Raw genomic sequence first — 18,361 nt, forward strand, 5'->3', positions numbered from 1 at the left:
CTTGATGCGGTGGAAACCAAGGCCTTCAAGATCACTGGAATCTCCCACGCTGAAGCTGTGTCTATGGGCTTATCACTTTGACGTCACAGACAGGTCGGTGGTCTCTGTCTTCTACCACCTCCTTTCGGGTCTTGCATCCTCTGCTCTTTCTGTGCTTTGCCTACCCCTCCCAAGGTTTCTGCAAGGCTCACGTGGTCCAACATCAACCCCCTTCTGGTGAAACTACCTAAATACGGGATCACTGCTCATGTCCACTCATTTGTTCCTCTTTTTTCCCACCTGTGGAATCAATTTCCACATCCTCTTCAACGTCCTTCCCTCCAGGTCTTCAAGACAACTGTTCACCACCATTTTAGATCGTCCCCAATCCTTAACCATGATCTTTTCGACCTTCGTTCACCCCACCCAAATCCCTCCTCCTAATTTTCCACTTTTCACTCCTTGGAGTTTCCTTCTGTGCCCATTTTGTACACCCCATACATGCATGTTTTGCATCCTGTTTTTATCCGTTACGTCCTGACCCGTTAGGTGTACTCGCTCTTCCACGAGCCTCAAGTATGTATACAAAGAAAACAAGTCCAAACCTCCCAAATACTTCAAAAAGGGAAGTTGTGCAAAAAAAGGGATGGGACCAAAAGCTTTCTCCTGATCAAGAAGAACAAGTCCCAAACAGTTCGATCATGTCTCTTACAAGGGAGATGTTGTAATAGATGGAGTGTTTAGGAACACAATAACATCGGTCTTCCTTCAACAACGAGGGCAGATGAGGAGTGAGTTACGATGCCAGGGCTTTCGAGAATACCTTATAGTCCTCAAACAACAAGGATATCAAGCGCCTGTTTTGAAGACATAGCAAGTCTCCTTTCTTGAGGATGAGGGTAAGAATGGCTCGACGGGAGCTCTGGAGGGAGCTCTCCAAGCTGGCAGCTTGCCTTCAAGGTGTTAAAGAGATTCCGACCCAATAAGTGGCAAAAAATTATTATAAAATTCAGTTGTAAGTCCATCCAAACCAGGTGTTTTCCCAAGAGCAAGGCTGCGCAGGGCAGTACCAAGTTCTCCCAAGGTAATGGGTCCTCCAAATGTGAGCAATTCATGTCATTGGTTGGTAAATAAATGGCTGCAGCACTGTGTCCTGTCATTGGTTGGTAAATAAATGGCCATAACTTGGGAAGTACTTGTCCGATTAATATCAAACCTTGAAAAGGCACAACCACAGGTCCCCAGCAATATTCCTGGCAAGTTTCAATTAGATCTGACCAGTGGTTGTCGAGAAACAGTAGATCCAAAATAACAGCAGATTCATCACCAGTAGTCTGAGCACAATCATTAGAGGACGTTTCAATAGGAGAGTCATTAACAGGTGAAACAAACATCCCCCCACCCCCAAACCCCTGTAACGCTCTAACGTTTGGACATGCACTCGACCCAAACAAAGCCAATGGAAATCTGACGCAACAAACCCGAGCAGTGTATAATCAGCAGAGGCCTCCAGGACTGATGTCTTCGGCCCACCAGAAAACCAAGATGGCGACCAAATTATTTTGTCTGGGTGCCATGGTGGGTAGAATCAAGCAACAACTGCAGGTGGGGTCTGGCAGCTGTCTGACTAATGGGTGAACATTTCAAACATCAACCCCCAAAGAGAACCACAACGACAACAACAACCATGTGGAGCTCTTGTACACCTACGACACATCACAGGTAAAAAGCGAGAAACATTGGAGATAATGACCATAACAGCCGGCGTATCAAGAGAGGAGACGAGCATAAAACGTCGGTCATTTGTTGATCGCCATGTTTCATTTGGCGGAACACAACTAACACCATGTTTACGTGTCAATGCTTCATGGGCAGTGTACCGGCCCGAATACAAAGTCAAACTTCAAAAGAAGGGGATGAGGGAGACCTTTTGTGCCCTCATGCAATAATTAACTACGAGCCAAAAATGGTTTCCTTAAACGTGGCCAATGGCAAATAAAACAACAAAAACAAAAACACAGCCACAGTGAAGAAAACGAGCTGGAATCCGGGCTGGGCCGCCAACTAAACTTCCACAACAAGCTGTGGGGGGGGGGGGTGAAGTGTTGGGTCTGGTGGAAATGGAAAGGGCGGGGGGCTGGGGGCACATACGGAGAGTAATAACGTGCAGCTAAACGAAGAGGGGTGAAAAGGATGAAAACAACACGAAAAACGAAAGAAAAACTGACAAAGCAGAGCAACTCAACAAACACAGCCGCCATGACACAACACCCAAACACAACCAACCACAATGGGACAAGAGAGAGGGAGAGAGAAAGAAAGACAAACAGAGACACAGGAATAAAGAAAGATAAGAAGTAAAGAAAGAAAAGAGAAAGGCAAATAAAAAGAAAGAAGAAAATAAGACAAGAACAAAAGAACAGAAGGAAGCAAGTAAGCAGGAAGAGGAAAAGAAGAAGAAAAAAGAAGGGATAAAAGAAGAGACTGAAAAGGAAAGTGGATAACAGGGATATGGAGAGAAGTCAATTCCAAAAAAAAAACCAGAATGCCGGCAATCGAAGATGCCGTCTGCACAGGTCTCCGAGATGAGCCATCGCCTCCTTGAAAATCTCAGGCCTACAAATGTGAAACAACATCGGAGTACCATCGATCTCACAACGTCTTTCAAATCTACTTTGGACCAAAAACTCCACCTTTGCATGGTATAAACACAATCTTTTTTGATTGACATTCTCAATCGAAGTGAAACTAGCATCCGTTGAAGGCAAAGTCTTCGATATCCCCCGACATAGTAAAGGAGGACAAGTAGCAAAAGGCACCAGTTCAATTTATTCTTGATGTGTGTACCAAATTTCATAAAGAAATAGTTAATAGTTTTGCAACTATGCTCTGGAAAAAAAAGGTTAACCTCAATTATTTCTTAATACCCAACTTGTTTCCATGGAAAGTGACAGAAAATTTTTTGGGGGAAATCTCTAAATATCAAAAGGCACCAGTTCACCATTTGCTTGACATGTGTACCAAATTTCGTAAATATATCTTGAGGGGATTTGTAGTTAAGCTCCGGAAACGAAATGTGACGGACGGATGTACGGAACCCATTTCTATATCCCCTGCCAACTTCGTTGGTTGGTGGGGGATAATTAACTAATAACTTATGACTACCAAAGCAACCAAAAAAACAAAAACTCCTAAAACAATGGTTAATGTGTAACAGAGAGTGAAGGTTTCAGAGCCATCGATTGCTCACTCCGGCATTTAACCGAAGCTCTGTTTGAGTGAAATCATTAAAAGTTCCCTCGGCGTGGAAATGTCACCAAAATTGGGGTGTACACGTTTCAAAATTAGCAAACAAAAGAGAGCCATCAGGATTTATTACAACGACGAGACAAGTTCCCCTGCAGAAGGTGCAGGATAGTGACAACCTCAAGTGCGGATTTACCTGTGGCATTACCTTTCGGGAACATTTACCTTCGATACACAATGTCTGGGGGGGGGGGGGGGGAGAAAAGAGGCAGCATTCCCAGAGCAGCTATTAATTACACATTTGACCACACGTACTCCAGACGAGTGTACCGAACTGATCAATGGACTCTGAATCATGTTCCGTGAACTGAAAGGGAGGCCTCTCGGGAAACACCTTCATAAAGCCATGAAAACTGCCGTGGCAAAGAAAGAGAGGAACTCACACAACAGTGGGTTTCCCCTCGAGGAAGGACTACTTCGCAAGCGTCCGTTTAATTTACAGCGAAGCTCCCATTAGATGACGATAATAAGGTCATGAAAAGTGTTCATTCATTTTTTTTTATTCCGTTCATCGAAGATATTTCACAAGCTAATAAAAATTTGCCAAACTCATTTTTAGGCATTCGCGTTCATGTGGCTAATATCCTAGTCCAACTTGACCATGTCCATGTGCTCTCTAACCCTAAACAGCACACCTGGGGTCCACGTGGACCCTAACGACTTTCTCGGTTGGACATCTGTTTTTTTACAGAATTATGACAAAATTCGATCAAGCAGAGTCCTCGAATCAATAGGACACTTTTGTTTTTTACACAGGCAGACGGAGCTCCAGCTATAATAATGGGAATATTTATCTGGGGTCCCCGCGGACCCTGTACTATCACGATACATGCATTTCGTCAGAAACCATATGAAACAATTTTCTCAACATTTATTTCACAATATGGGTTGTTGTAGAGGATAATTCATTGTAGAACTACAGTTCCTCGTTATGTTTGCTGAAATAACATCATTACCAACAACATTATTGGTTCACGAGTCAGTAATTGGTTCACGAGTCAGTAAGTGACCACTATATTCGTTATGGGTGTGTGTCTGTCTGTTGGGTAGTCGATCTCGTCGAAAAAAAAAATTAAAAAAATTTTTTTTGAAATTTGTTCTACCCTTATGATCACTTTTTCCATCGATATGTTTGTCTGTCTGTCTGTCCCTCTGTTCGGTCCAGTGCTCCGTTAATACAATGGCGATTTTGATGAAACTTGGTTGGTAGGTTCATACCATGACCTTGTTGTGTGCAAATGAGAACCGTTGGTATGGACACGATCGTTGCCTAGCAAAGGGACTTTGAAATTTTTGAAAAATCATAAAAAATTATTTTTTCGAAAATCAAAAATCGGGCCACGAGCGACTGTGGGCAGTACATTCAGCGATATTGACAAAAATTTCCAGCCAAATCCTATGAAAACTGTCGGAGAAGATAGACTTTGAATGAACCCTGGTCGAAAACAATAAAAAAACGAAGTTCGATATATCTCAGAGACTATGAGTTAGATATACATGAAACTGGTATGGTAGGTTCATGGTATGTCCTAGTTATGAACCATTGAAAGAGAAAGAACCATTGCTATGGACCCCTCCGTTGCCCAGCAACGGCCAAAGAACCTCTAAATGTGGGGGTATTTAAACGAAAAAACAATCTGCAGCATTTACCCTTGAAGCTAGAATCATGAATTTTCTTGTGCTTAATCCTCAGGTCATTCCCCATCGAACGGGCCCATCGCATCAGGTTCTATTGGGTAGGCGACTACCCATGTCCGCCTACCGGCTTGTCTGTCTGTCTGTCTGACTGTCCAGAGCATAGCTCCGTGGGTTTTGATCCGATCTTGATAAAATTATGGTGCAAGGTTTGTATCATGATCTAGTTGTGTTTTCCGGAGAATGGGCGTGGTGCGCCCATTATGGGTGTAGCCACACCCAAAAAAACGTGTTTTTAGGGGGTAGCCGGTTTCAAGTTATGTCTTCTCCAAGGGGATTTGTCGAATCTGGCAGAGGTTTCGGTATTTGGTTAGCCCAATGGCACCTGCATAGGCCCACGGAGCTCGATTTTTCATTTTCGTCCCAAGGTCAAGGTCACAAGGTCACAAACTTAGAAAATGTCAAAAAAATCAATAAATTGGGCATCGAGCTCCTAGAGTTTTCAACTGTTTCGAATGAAAGTTGGTATGCAAGTAGTGCTCTTCGAGTACTACAACTTTCATCGTTTACGTTTTTCCCGATTCCCGCCAGTTTGCCAGTGGTGTCCCCTCGAAGGTCAAAACATAAAGAAGGGGAACCGTGTACATTGCTCGTGAACCATCGCCGTCTCCAGACTTGTTATTCATTAATTTTTTTCAGGATCTGAATTGACACTCTGCGACAATGGCCAAATATCTCTCACCTGAAATACCACTTGCGATACCGTTTCCCCTACAATACGTATATTTTTTATGTTGTTCGCATTGCATGCTAACCAAATGAAAGTTTTAATGCAACTGGTTTCTGTAATTTCAATCCAGAGCTTACTCTAAGAGATAATCTTGTGCTGGGCTCCGATTGGACACCAGGTGTTCGACGTCGTAATCTTTTCAGGGTGCCCTGACGAAGGTTAAGCGGGTAATAAATCAAGACATTTTAATTGATTAATTTTTCCCCAAAATTACAAAACGAGATACGAGGAAGGGGCCGGATAAAACGATGCACATATATTTGAACCTCTGAATAATCTGATCTACGTATGTACATTCAATTCTTCTACCCCCAACAGACCACTTAACCAGCCAAGGTGGTGTAATGGTGAGAGTGTATATGTCCCGAGTCTGGGAGGTTCTGGGAGGTTCTGGGAGGTTCTGAGAGGTCGGTGGTTCAAACCCAGGCCGAGTCATACCAAAGACGTACAGAATGGTATGTTCAGCTTCCATGCCTGACGTTCGGCATTTAAAAGGATAAGAGCACAGACAAAATCATAAGTTGGCATCCATGGAGAGAAGGACATTCCTCCTGAGGAAATGCCCTGCTGAGTGCGGTGAGAAAGGCGTTGGCATTGTCATGACGTCACTGGTACCCAGAGTGTCCCGGCAGGTGATGGCACTTCCCCCAAGCTCAGCGGATGTGTTTGTCTCTTCTAACAGTCACTGTGATGTCTCTTGTATTCGTCTGTATTTCTATGTGTGTGAGATGTGTATGTGGCAGCTCCATTACGAGCCTTAGATCCTGTAATAAAAATAATGATAATTTAAATAATAATAATAATTGTACCAGTATGAGGTCATAAACTGTGCACAAAGAGAATCTCAAATTGCGTTGTTTTGCCATATAACAATACGTTTAATCATGTGAGCACCAAGTAAAGGATTCTGAGACTATGACAAGAATTTGATGCAAAATTACAGGATCTAAGGCCTTCTACCACCTCCTTGTTGATCTTGCAAGCTCCGCTCTTTCCACGATTTGTACCCCGAGGTTTCTGCAAGGCTCACACGGCACACCATCAACCCCCTTCGGATGAAACTACGTAAATCCAGGATCACTGCTCACCTCCACTCATTTCTCCTCTTTCCCCCCCCCCCACCTGTTGAATCAACCTCCACATCCTCTTCAATCTCATTCCTCCCTCCAGGTATTCAGTCAGCTGTTCACCACCATCTCGGATCGTCGCCGGTTCAGAACCATGATCTTTTCTACTCTCGTTACACTGTACCTCTTCCTTCCAATTTTCCAGTTTTTCCACCTTGGCGTTTCCTTCTGTATCAATCTTGTCAACCTCATGCATCCTGTGTGTCCATCTTGTCCAGCCCGTGCACGTGTGTTTTGCGTCCTGTTTTTGTCTGTTACTTCCTCATCCGTTCAGTGCACTAGCTCTTCCATGAGCCTCGACTATGTACCCCCCCCCCCAAAAAATGCTGAAATAAAGGAGTCTTTTGGCATGAGTCAATGCTCATCAGATGTGTACAAGGAAATGCAGGTACTATCACAAGCTTTGCATGCACTTCAAACGATGATATACATCTCTATCGGTTTACTCGTAATACAAGTTCCCCACAAGGAACTTCAACACAGGACGAGACCAATAGGAACAATGGTTGTTTGTCCGTGCTGAATTATTTTTAAATATTGAGCATCAAGAAAAGAAGCAGCACGTACAATTTTTATTGAAGTCTTTGGCACGACTCGGCCAAGGTTTTAAACCAACGAGAACAGACACTCGAACCAACGTGCCACTGAGTCTGGTTGAAAAGTTGGTCCGACGTCAGGAACATGATATTTCACGAAGTATCATCCTCTGTATCAAAACTAGGATATGCGGGCATCACAATCAAACATGATCAGTCCTCGGGAAACCGTGTCTCCAAGGTGGCTTCCAAATTGCAAGAGCTCGGCATCTCAACTTCCAAAGGTTTGCACAACATTTGTAGGCAGTGCGACGGAGCGTTCCTCCTTACTATTGGCCGAGGCTTCTGCATTCCTGGATGCGGTGAAGGCAAAAGCTCGAGAACATCAAGAGCTCTGGACAAGGCACAGCTCAGCCGCTTCTTTTTTCACCGTAGACTCATCAGTTGAGCAACTCTGCCATTCTTTTGCTTCTCAACAAACTTTTCAACCCATTTGAACAATTACACACGTACGCCTGTACAGGCCACAGACCGCACAGACCTATCAAATCCTCTTCCTTCCGCGTTCAAAAATTGCTGTGACCCCCACTCACTCCTTCATACCCTTTTCATACTTGCTGAACTATGGTTATTCCAGTACCAGATATATTCCCTCAAATCGTTCAACATGCTATTTCATCGTCATCGTTTCGACTCGGCAATTTTCTTCATCGATCAACTCAAGCAATCTTGTACACTTCCTCCAATGCCAGCATGTTAAACTTACACCTTCACCCTCTTCGCTCTTCCACTAGCTCCGATACCTGTACCTGGAGAGATAAATATCTCATGTGGGTCTTATATTTGTTCATCGTGCTATTATTAAATAATTTGACAATGTGGAGAGTCATTATATCTGCTTATGTTATGTGCAGTGTGACAACAATTCTTGCACTTGTTGATGGCAAAAGGAGAAATAAACTCCTTCAACTGACGACGTGACTATGTCCGTGAGATCATTGCTGGGAGCGTGGCTGTGCCACTGATGCAGTGCCCCCTGTAGGGTAGAGCAGGAAGATGCTATTTGTTCAGGGTGCCGGCGATAGCCCACGCACTCTTCACAAAGGACACCATGGAATGTCTAACGTCCAGCAACGAATGCCGGCAGATTGGGACGCCAGTTAACGACCGTCCGAGGGACGGCACACACATCGATGAATCACCCTGCCTGTGAAACACCAGGATGACAGTTTACAGCTGGGTTGAGATTTGAACCCAGGTTAGACGGTTTGGAGGTGAGTGTGTGCACTTTTAGGCTACAATGCCAGCCCAGTACCTTGGTGTTTCTTACGTGGAATGATTTTGGAATAGAGCTGGAAAAAAAAAAAAACCAATTTTAAAACACAAGTAATGCAGTCAGTCGCAAGGTCATTCACAATTGCCGAAAAACTGAAAACAAAAATAAAAATAAAAAAGCTGAAAAACAATTTTCAACTTCCACGTTCAATGTTTGAAATTTTTGGACAAATATTTGAAATGAAATGATATATTAAAAAAAAAAAAAAAAAAATCATCAACTGCATAAAGACAATGGAAGCGCAAGGGAAAAAAATAAATGAAAAGATACCAAAAAAAAATGCTTCAAATTCTGACCTTTAGTATCTCGCCGAAGTAGTCAACACTCGGCTCAACATTCAAAACAGGTTTATGCTGTTTTGTCGGATAGAACACAGGTGATCAGGTGTGGCACATTCTTGGCAAGACGTTGATTTCTAAATACCTTGCATCAGACGTGCATGTCATTCGGCAGAACATGCAAGGAGGAAGCACCTTGGTTTTCCGAACAACTCAAACGCAGACCGTATTAGCTCAATGCCGGCCTTTGTAGGCCGGGAGCTGCCCGGGAACGGGGGAACGGGAAAGAGAAATTCGATCCGAAGTAAACCAGGGCTGTAGTGCAAAACAACATTTCCTCCAGGAAGGCAGGCCAACATGTGCCCTTGGACAAGCCAATGAGGGAAAAGAAGTGAACGGCAGTACGCTCGCCTCCGCACAATAAGGGGCTGTTTGTAGTCGATCAAAACGATTCTGTGACTCGTGCGTCTATCGTGGCAAACAGAGTTTGTGTTTAACATGCGCACAATGAAGCACTGATACACCTAAAAACAATATCGCTGTGTAGCGTTCACAGACAAAACTGTATCGAGCAACAGAACAACTTTTATTCATCAGAAATAGAGTTGTACAAAACATACCTGTGGGACGCACAATGCGCCCTTTTGTGCGGATAAGAGGCGACGAGCACACCTGCACACCTGCCACGCAAGCCGCGGCCATCGGAGCCAGAAAACAACAGATTCGCATTCTTAGCATGTTGTAATGAGAAAAACATCACAGTCTTCTCCCCACTCCCAAATTGCTCAAGGCCAACATCACAAAAGCATGAAGACGACGAGAAATCTTAAACATTTTTTTTTTTATCCACAAACGAATACGCACGTAGAAGTCATCAAAATGCAAACAACGTTCCCACCCGAGAGACATTTTTCACATCGCTAGTGATGTATGGAGATCTGAAAGCTGCAGAACTTTGAAAACAAGCCTGCACAAAGCAAAGGGAAACAAGCTTGGAAAAGGCCACGAAAAAGGAAGAAATAATTTATTTGTAAAACATTTCCGATGATGTTTTGTTGGGGGAGGATGTTACCGACTCCTGATGTGTCTGAACCAGTAGCTCAGAATATGACGCAGATCAAGGACGATTGTAGTCGACGCTGAATTGGCACATCTTCACCGATTCACAAACGAGCGCGTTTTTGTTCGATCGATAGGTGAAGCTGAGAGCAATCATGGAGCACAACAACAACCAAAAAAAAAAAAAAAAAAAAAGAGATGGTCGCCAAAAATACAAACAGATGACGGTGGTGAAACACGGACGACGAATCGAATCGTTGCCCTTTCGGAATGCCACACAATGGGAGAAGTTACAATTGGTCCACTGATCCACTCAATATCCACTAACCCTAACCCTATGACATGTGGCTAGGTGACGTGACACTAGAAGCCTGAAGAAGAGAGTGAGGTTAGCACATTAGTGGGATTAGAGTTAGTATTATGAGCAGTCAGCCATATTTTGAATTTTTAAACACACGTGTCGAGACATTGACCAGGCTGCCCCGTTGATGGATGACCATAAGAGAGCACGAGTGGATCAAATCCCGAAGCAAATCGAAAGACAACAAACAGCTTACAGTAACAATAGACATTGCCTCCACATCAAAGTAAGAGATAGCGACGCAGTCTAACGTCTCAGTGCCACATGTGACATCACAGCTCTGTCTGACAGTTGAAAATGGACTCGTACAGGAACACCGCATGTACAACTAAACTTACACGAAAGAGAAGCCTGCCCGTTGGCACGTCATAGCACGTGGCAAATCCCCCATCCCAGTTGCTTCTTCCGTTTGGTTGCCAATCCCATTGTCATGATCAACTTATGCATTTCAACTGAACACCCACATCTCGTAATGAACTCGTATCCCACTTAACATCCGGAAGACAATTGGACCATGCTGCCAGAACACAAAGGCCGCCTCTTTTCAAGACGTACCAGCATTGTGCCAGGATAGCAGCTGCATTCAGATTCAACTCCGAGGAAGAATGAATACAAGATCTCATCGAGATGAGAGGCAAGAACGCTATTCATCCAACGGAGTCATCCTGCAGGCTGTCCGTCGGCCTATTACACCCAATAAGTATCCCGTGAGGGTCTGCCATCTCGGTAATGTCATGTATCGTCAACCAAGCACTAACCTGGTTCAACTATGCACACCTTGAGAGCCGACAAGATCAGGTAGATTATAAATAACACTTCACAGTACCACAATAACTTCACAAATAACACTTTTTTTTTTTTAAGTTTTCGACTATTTAAGTACCCGAGTGTCAAGGAAGGACAAGACACAGCTCTCAGGTTTCCAAATGGTAACGTTTCGTCCCCTTGATATTATCCAATATGGCCAAAATAATAAAATATAATACTCCCAACATGGAGAGCTCTGCGTCATCAGCACGGTGATCTCCAGGAGGAACTGGATGCACCATTTAAAATCATCAACACAAAGAAACTTCTCATGGCATCACCACCCCCACCCAAAAATATAGATAAATAAATAAATAAATAGGCCATTGGCCCAGTGCCACAGTCATGTCAATTCCGCCAATTGGATCAATGAAAAGGGATGAACCAAATTGAGTCAAAGGGAAGTGGATTGTGAGTAAACGTCATTTTCTTGGTGATAATTTTCCTTGGAAACAATCGTGCTTGGACAATCCATCAATCCATTCTTGTACAGCATCTAAGCTGGTGCCACATCACAATGGATTTTCAATGCTGGGGACATGGCTGTGCCATTAGATGGAGGACCTTGTTGGAGGTCACGGCAGAAATTTCGAATTTGTTTAAGGTGCCGGGGACTGCCGGCGATACCTCACCTCTCGGTCGAAAAACCCTGTGCGAGCTTTGAGGTCCACAAGCAATCAATGTTAATTGATGGGTCCCCAGTTTGACATCCCCTCCAATGTGCCGGTGCAGTTATTGATGCAACGCCGTGCCTGCGTGGCGCCAATCGAACAGTTCATGATCCGAGTAGAGAATGGAACCCAAACTCAACGGCTCAAAGGAGAGTGCACACCTCCTCACAAGTCTGTTGCAGACATGTACAATATCTTGATCAGCAGTCTTATCCCACAGGAGCAGGGAAGAGACTGCTCTTATCGTTTGGTTTGGTTTGGTTACAAACTCCAAGGCCTCGTGGAGGAGCTGCGACAAAAAATCGTGCATGCACGCAGACAGGTACATACACAAGACAACCCTCGACGTGACTTGACACACAAACACAGCAGCTGAGATTGGGGGAAGTGATGTCACTTCCCAAAGCACAATGGGTACCAGCGACGTCATTTTGAAGACAACGCTTGCTCTCTGCACTCAGTGGGGCAATAAAGGAGGAATTTTCTTCCTCCGCATGGTTGCTAACCTATGGTTGTTTGTCTGTGCTCTATCCTTTTTAAATGCAGAATGTCAAGCAACAAAGCAGCACGTATCATTTTTATAATCTTTAGCATGACTCGGTCGGGGGGGGGGGGGGTTTGAACTGTCGACCTCCCAGACTCAGAATGGATGCTCTACCCGTTATACAGCATTAAAGATGACATCCTGCTCACCTTGTAAATCTTCCTGGATGCAGCATACAAGGCTACCTTAATACCTCGCTCTCCACTCTCTCGGTTAATGTATTGCTACGGCATCCATTTCTTTCCTCTCACAATGTAGGCTGGAGGGCCACAAATCAGCGTGTTGGGCGGTTCAGGCCTGGTCGAACTGAATGAGGGGTCTTTGCCTCGATCCGGTGGGGTGCAGGCAACTCTTTTCCCCCATAAACATCTTGCTGCGAGGTGGGTTCCTGGTCAGTGAAGCTGCTGCAGGCGTCCCAATGATCAGGGAACCGGTTCTTCCTTTCACTCGGGTGGCCCAAAGAACCGCCGGCGATGGATGCTCCAGTGGGGAGTTCTCCTGCCGAGAACATTTGTGGGGAGGCTGCGAGAAACCTCACACGCTCCTCACCCTCTGGAGGACCTCGCTCAACTAACTTGTTCTTCCCCAAAACCCAGTTGAAAACGGTCCCTCGTGCGACGCCATCAAGCGTGCCAATTTGTCGCCCGGCCCGAGGACACCGTTGACTGGCCAAATTGAAAATAACACCTTCCATTCGGCTCGAGGGGCCGTCAGCCGCGAGGCTCGTGACGAGAAAGGGGGGAATGGTATTAATTAAATAAATAAATGAGAAATAAGAGCATTTAAAAGAGTGAAAAACACAAAGGGGTGAAGGGGGAAAGACGATGGTTCTCCGAAACACTATTCTGGAAGGTCTTAATTGGGGTTCACAATCTATCTTCCATAAACATGCAAACTACCACATAACTAGTGAACCCTTAACCCCCAGAGTCCATTTCCAATGCAATATTATCATCAAAATGCCATTTTGTGGACAACTAATACAATTCTACTCCATTTCAAAGCTCCATGTACGAGTTTGACATCATTTCTCTTGCGCACTCTTCTCGGATAAAACCAAAAATGTCTCAACTTCAAGGTTCGCATCAAGTCTAGATGATGAGGTGGACACCCAAACAATAATTAGGACATTTTTGACCTTCTTCTCCACCAGCCCACCGAACCCCCTCCAACTGCAAACACCAATCAATGTCTGACTTCTACATCTGAATGTATCAACGGCATACAAACTCGTCGAGGTATTTGAAAGTTGTACGGAGTGTTTTGAATGTCGTTCAGTAAAACAAGGCGAGTCAACGAACACGAGTAAAGAGCAGAAACACAGCTGAGAGAATACGACATTCTATGGGTGCTGCGTCCTCAAGAATAGCAAATGGAGAGGAACCAAATGACTGCTCATAACGACAAACATGCTCAGAAAGAAATAGGAATTGGAAGACCTTTGAGGCTTTTAAATTACAGAAGTTGAGGCTCGTGGAAGAGCTGAATGGCAGACGGGAGCTGTTGGCATGGTGATGGAACAGAGGGAATTGGCATACATAAGTAAAGATGCACAGACAGGACAAAGGAACCGAGTGGGCCGAGCTAAAGGAGTGGAAAGAAGAACATGAATGGACGGTCTCGGGGAAGTGATTGCACAGAAGAGAGAAAAGGGGGACAGAGGAGTGAAGGTGGGCAGTGAGCTTGGATTTGGAGATGGGTAACGAGGTATTTGTGTTACTCGGTGAGTGAGTGCGGTCTGGTTTGGCTTGTGAGGGACAAATAGCAGTGAGAACAGGTGATGCGAGACCAGCAGGGAGGAAATAGAAAACTGCTGGGCCACCAACCTGTCTGCATTGGGAGAGGACCAGGCCTTGCACCTCGGCAACCTGTTTAGCGACTCCAAGTAGGCTCCAGGTCTTGGATCCTAAGAGTTTCAGCGAGTCTGTAATGAGTGAAGAGTGTGCTGTGTTCTCTACCTGTTCTCTGTAGCTCGTGGAAGGTGTTTTTCCTCGGTTATGATTCACCTGATGGAATGCTATACGTTGCTTTAAAACAGGCTCGAAACCCACCCCCAGTCCCAGCCTCACCGTGTTCCTCGATCCTTCCCACTGTTGCACAAGTCAACCTTTAAAGCACAGCAGATGCAATGGGTATTTGTGTAACATTTCCACAGAGTTTTAACTTCTGGAGCTAGTTTTGGCCTCAAATGTTTTCAAGTTGCGGCCTCGAATGTGGCACAAACCCCTCTCCCCAAATCTCCAGTTTTTCCTCCGGCAGTTTGCTTCTGTATCCATATTGTCTACCCCGTGCGTCACCCCCTACCCCTCATCCCTTGTTTGTCTGTCTCCGTTAATTTCACCCCTGCCGTTGGTGTCCCCCCTCTCCCCCCACTTCCTCTCCCTCTCCTCTGTTCCATCCTGATCCTTTCTGTGTTCTCGCTGTTCCATGAGCCTCGACTTTGCAAACATAAATAAATAAATAAACATGAAGTCAAACATCGAATAACAAACAGCTTTATAGAAATGCAACTCAAAGCATGACGATGATATAATTCTCAAAAACAAGTTCGAGTACTCGCAGCGACCCATCAAGTTCACTCAAGGACTCCACGCTGTTCTTCATATCCTTGCAGATACACGGTGGATATGAAACGCACACTGATGGGAAGCGTCGACTCTTAGCACGTTTTTTTTTACAGCCACCAGCACTACGCCCAAACAGCACGTACACACACTGCCTGGCAAGCATCATCATTGCTGCAGCTGCTCATTGCAATGCGTCGAAGCAGACAAACACTCATTGCTTACAATGACAAATCTATTTTGCCTTAGAATGCATTCCTATTACCGCCCTCCCACATCACCCTCACCGCTTCCCCTCACCTCAACAAATCTGCCATCCTGCGGCGCTTGACGTTACACATCCACAAGATAAGCAGCCGCTCATCAGCTCGTGCGCCCTGGAAGAATGCAAGCCGATGCCATTTCTGTGCAAATTCTTCCCTTCTCCGAGAAACACACCCCATGAGTCCCAATGAAGACATTTCAAATTACACTAATTTATGGCACGACGATGCACACACACACACACACACACACACACACTCCGAGCAGCAAATATGTGGCTGAGAACTTTTGCCCCCTCGTGCCACTTGTGTTCCAACAGCGAAGCAATCAGGGGTGAAAGGTTTCTGAGAGCAACGCATCTTATCTGTTTAAAAAAAAAAAAAAAAAAAAAACAGCAACGAGGGGCGAGGGCCCAGCAGCTCGTCTTCTGGAAGCTTGTCCTGTACTGCGTACGCACGGAAGTCGACACCCTCGAGAGAAACCCGGCCTCAATAAGCAAACGTGCCCCGACCTCGAGTCAATGACCATGAGCGCCGCAACTTACCACTTGTGTTCCAAGGAAGCCCATTCAGGTGTTCACCCGTCGATGCCAACAAGCCCTGCTCGAGCACGCATTTGAACTTCCCTTTGCTCGTCCATTCCAAATGGCCGCAGATTACCAAGGTGCACAGTTTCACGGAAGGAAAGATGTAACGTCCTCCCGCAGAGCTCAGCCCATTGTGCGTTCACTCTACATCCTTGAAAGCTGGAAGTTGACGCACACTTAGCACTTCCCACTCAAAGGCAACTCCAAAGGGTGCTCTTTTTGGAAATTGATTTTTCAGAATGTGATGCAACAATAATGTACGACTGGTCCTTTGCAAATCAATGCAAAACATTATTCTGCAATAAAAACAAATGTGTAGCTCCCAACACAGAAAATCGTTTCTTTATCGATTGTTTGATTCCAAACTTCCACCAATGACATCTGAACTGTAATTTAGTGTACCCGTGCATAGCATTGTGGTAAATGTTTTGAAATGCCTGTTCAACGTGTTTAACGTTCGCTCGAGTGACAGAAGTTGGTCGCATGTGAGAATGCTTGAGATAAATTACTAATTTGCGGCCATTTTTGGACAGCAAACTCTAGTTGAACGTGCAACACTGTGAAGGACGTGTCCCTGGGGAAACTGGATGGAGAGCCCCCCCCGAGAACCTCGGCTCGTCTGATGTTCGCCTTCACAAGGAACTCGATCGATACACATCTGTTCCACAGGACCCACGACCAAGTTGGCCGCCATCTTGGTTTCACCCACAATCATTCGATCATCATCGACGCAAGTTCCTGTGCAACTTGCTCGGGCTCGGGGTCGAGAACATCATCACGTAGAATTCTGGGAACCAACGATTACTTTTTCATGTTGTGCAATGAAAGAGGTCCGTGCCAACCTTGAACGACCTTTGTACAACAACCGGCGAAGAGACTTACTTCATGAACTGCAAGGAAGAGATACCGAGGGATCGGCTTCGATTGTGTAGTTCACGCAACACGGTCGTATACACGTGAAGCATCGTGACTCAAGATTGATACCTCGAAGCAACAACAATTACAATTCCCCCCAAAATCATGGCAGGGCCTGGTCCATTATAGCATCCGAGTTACAAGCACAAGGAAGAAGAAGAAAAAACACAATGTAGATTAAAGAAAGTTCAATGTTAAACATTCAAACTAAAGCAACATCAAATAATTGGATACATAATAACCCCAAAACACAGCAAAGACGAACACGACATGGGAAAAACCATCGGAGAAATCACCTCTGCCTGTTTGCAACCTCGTTTTCTGCCACCAAGGCCTGTGATCATCACTCAAGATCTTTGAAATCACCATGCATCAAATTCACACAAATTCTGGAAGTCCATTCCATCTCCTGCCCCCTTCCCAAATCATATTTGACAAACCAAAGTTTGACAGTCCTTCCCAAAAGGACTGTCAAACGAACCCAACTATATAATATTTCCTGTCATCCAATGGAAGAGGTTCAGTATCTTGAACTTCTAGGCCTCACCATTAGTCATGACATATCCTGAGCTGACCACACAGGAAAGATGGCCTACAAAACCAACCACAGACTGGGCATCCTCCGTCGTCAATCCAAGTCTCATCTCGGAAAATCAAACCTACTCATTTTGCGCAAGGCTTTTATCTGGAGATTAATGGAGTACTGCTCTCCCCGATGGGCTGGCACCCCAACATCGCATCTGTCTCTCCTAGACTCTGTCGAGTCTAAAGCTCTCAAAATTATTGGAATCACCTTCAAGAGGATGTTCTGTCTCATTCTTCCCTCCAGGGCCTCGTGTAAGCAGTGCACCACCATCTCTTGTCATCACAAAGTTCAGACCCATGATCTTTATTACCTTCATTAACCTTTCCCAACCTAACCATCTTATTTGCTAGTTCTCCTCCCTCTCCTCTTTTCCTGTTCATGTCTGGCCAACCCTCAGTTTTACCTTGCTCTTCAATGAGCCTCACTCCCATAAAAACAAGGACAAATGTGTCCAAGAGCAGCGTCCTAAAGGTTTTGTTGGCTAAAAAAAAACAAAAAAAAAACACAACTTCCGATATTTCGTCACGTGCCTTCATTAAGCCAATAACGAGACCCGTCATAGTGTATTTACGTATTTACGAAATATCGTGTATTTACGAATTTACAATACATGAAATGGAATAATCTTTAAATAGTAACGTGAACTTTTTGAAACTTTAAAGCAAATGTCCGAATATATTTAAAAGTTCATGATAGACGCTCTCAAAAGGCACCCTCAATGCGACGATGTGTACAGGTGATTAGTATTCAAGGAGATCTGGATCGTGTTATTAAAGAGCCGAGTCCTAATATAAAGGTTTTGTCTTCACAAGAAGAAGAACAACAACAACAACGCAGAGCGTTCTTAGAGCAGCGTTCGCTATGCGAGACGCTGCTAAAAATAATAATACACCCTTATATGTACTATTTCCCACTCAATACATTTGTCTGAGGATTTGAGGTTTCTGCTTCACGCTACACTGTCAATGATGATTTGTCAACAAGCAGTGAAACTGGTACGACTCCTTCACCTTAAAC

The 18,361-nt window shown here is 44.7% G+C and overlaps 1 protein-coding gene across 5 annotated transcripts in view; it reads right to left on the reverse strand.

The window, feature by feature from the left end:
* The window catches only part of LOC147023669 (disheveled-associated activator of morphogenesis 2-like), a 232,218-nt gene that overhangs the window by 195,429 nt on the left and 18,428 nt on the right, over window positions 1-18,361 (reverse strand). Inside the window, exon 1 of one of the 5 annotated variants that reach the window (XM_085889360.1) lies at window positions 9,608-9,627. The exons of 3 other annotated variants lie outside the window; for them this stretch is intronic. The gene's annotated coding sequence lies outside the window, so the exon portion shown is untranslated. Of the gene's footprint in view, window positions 1-9,132; window positions 9,261-9,607; window positions 9,628-18,361 lie in introns of those variants that run through there. One more of the 5 variants, XM_085889358.1, reaches the window with a different exon arrangement.

Source organism: Eptatretus burgeri, chromosome 7 (assembly GCF_056783735.1).
Source record: "Eptatretus burgeri isolate ZD-2024b chromosome 7, Ebu_testis_v1, whole genome shotgun sequence".
Classification (NCBI taxonomy): Eukaryota; Metazoa; Chordata; class Myxini; order Myxiniformes; family Myxinidae; genus Eptatretus; species Eptatretus burgeri.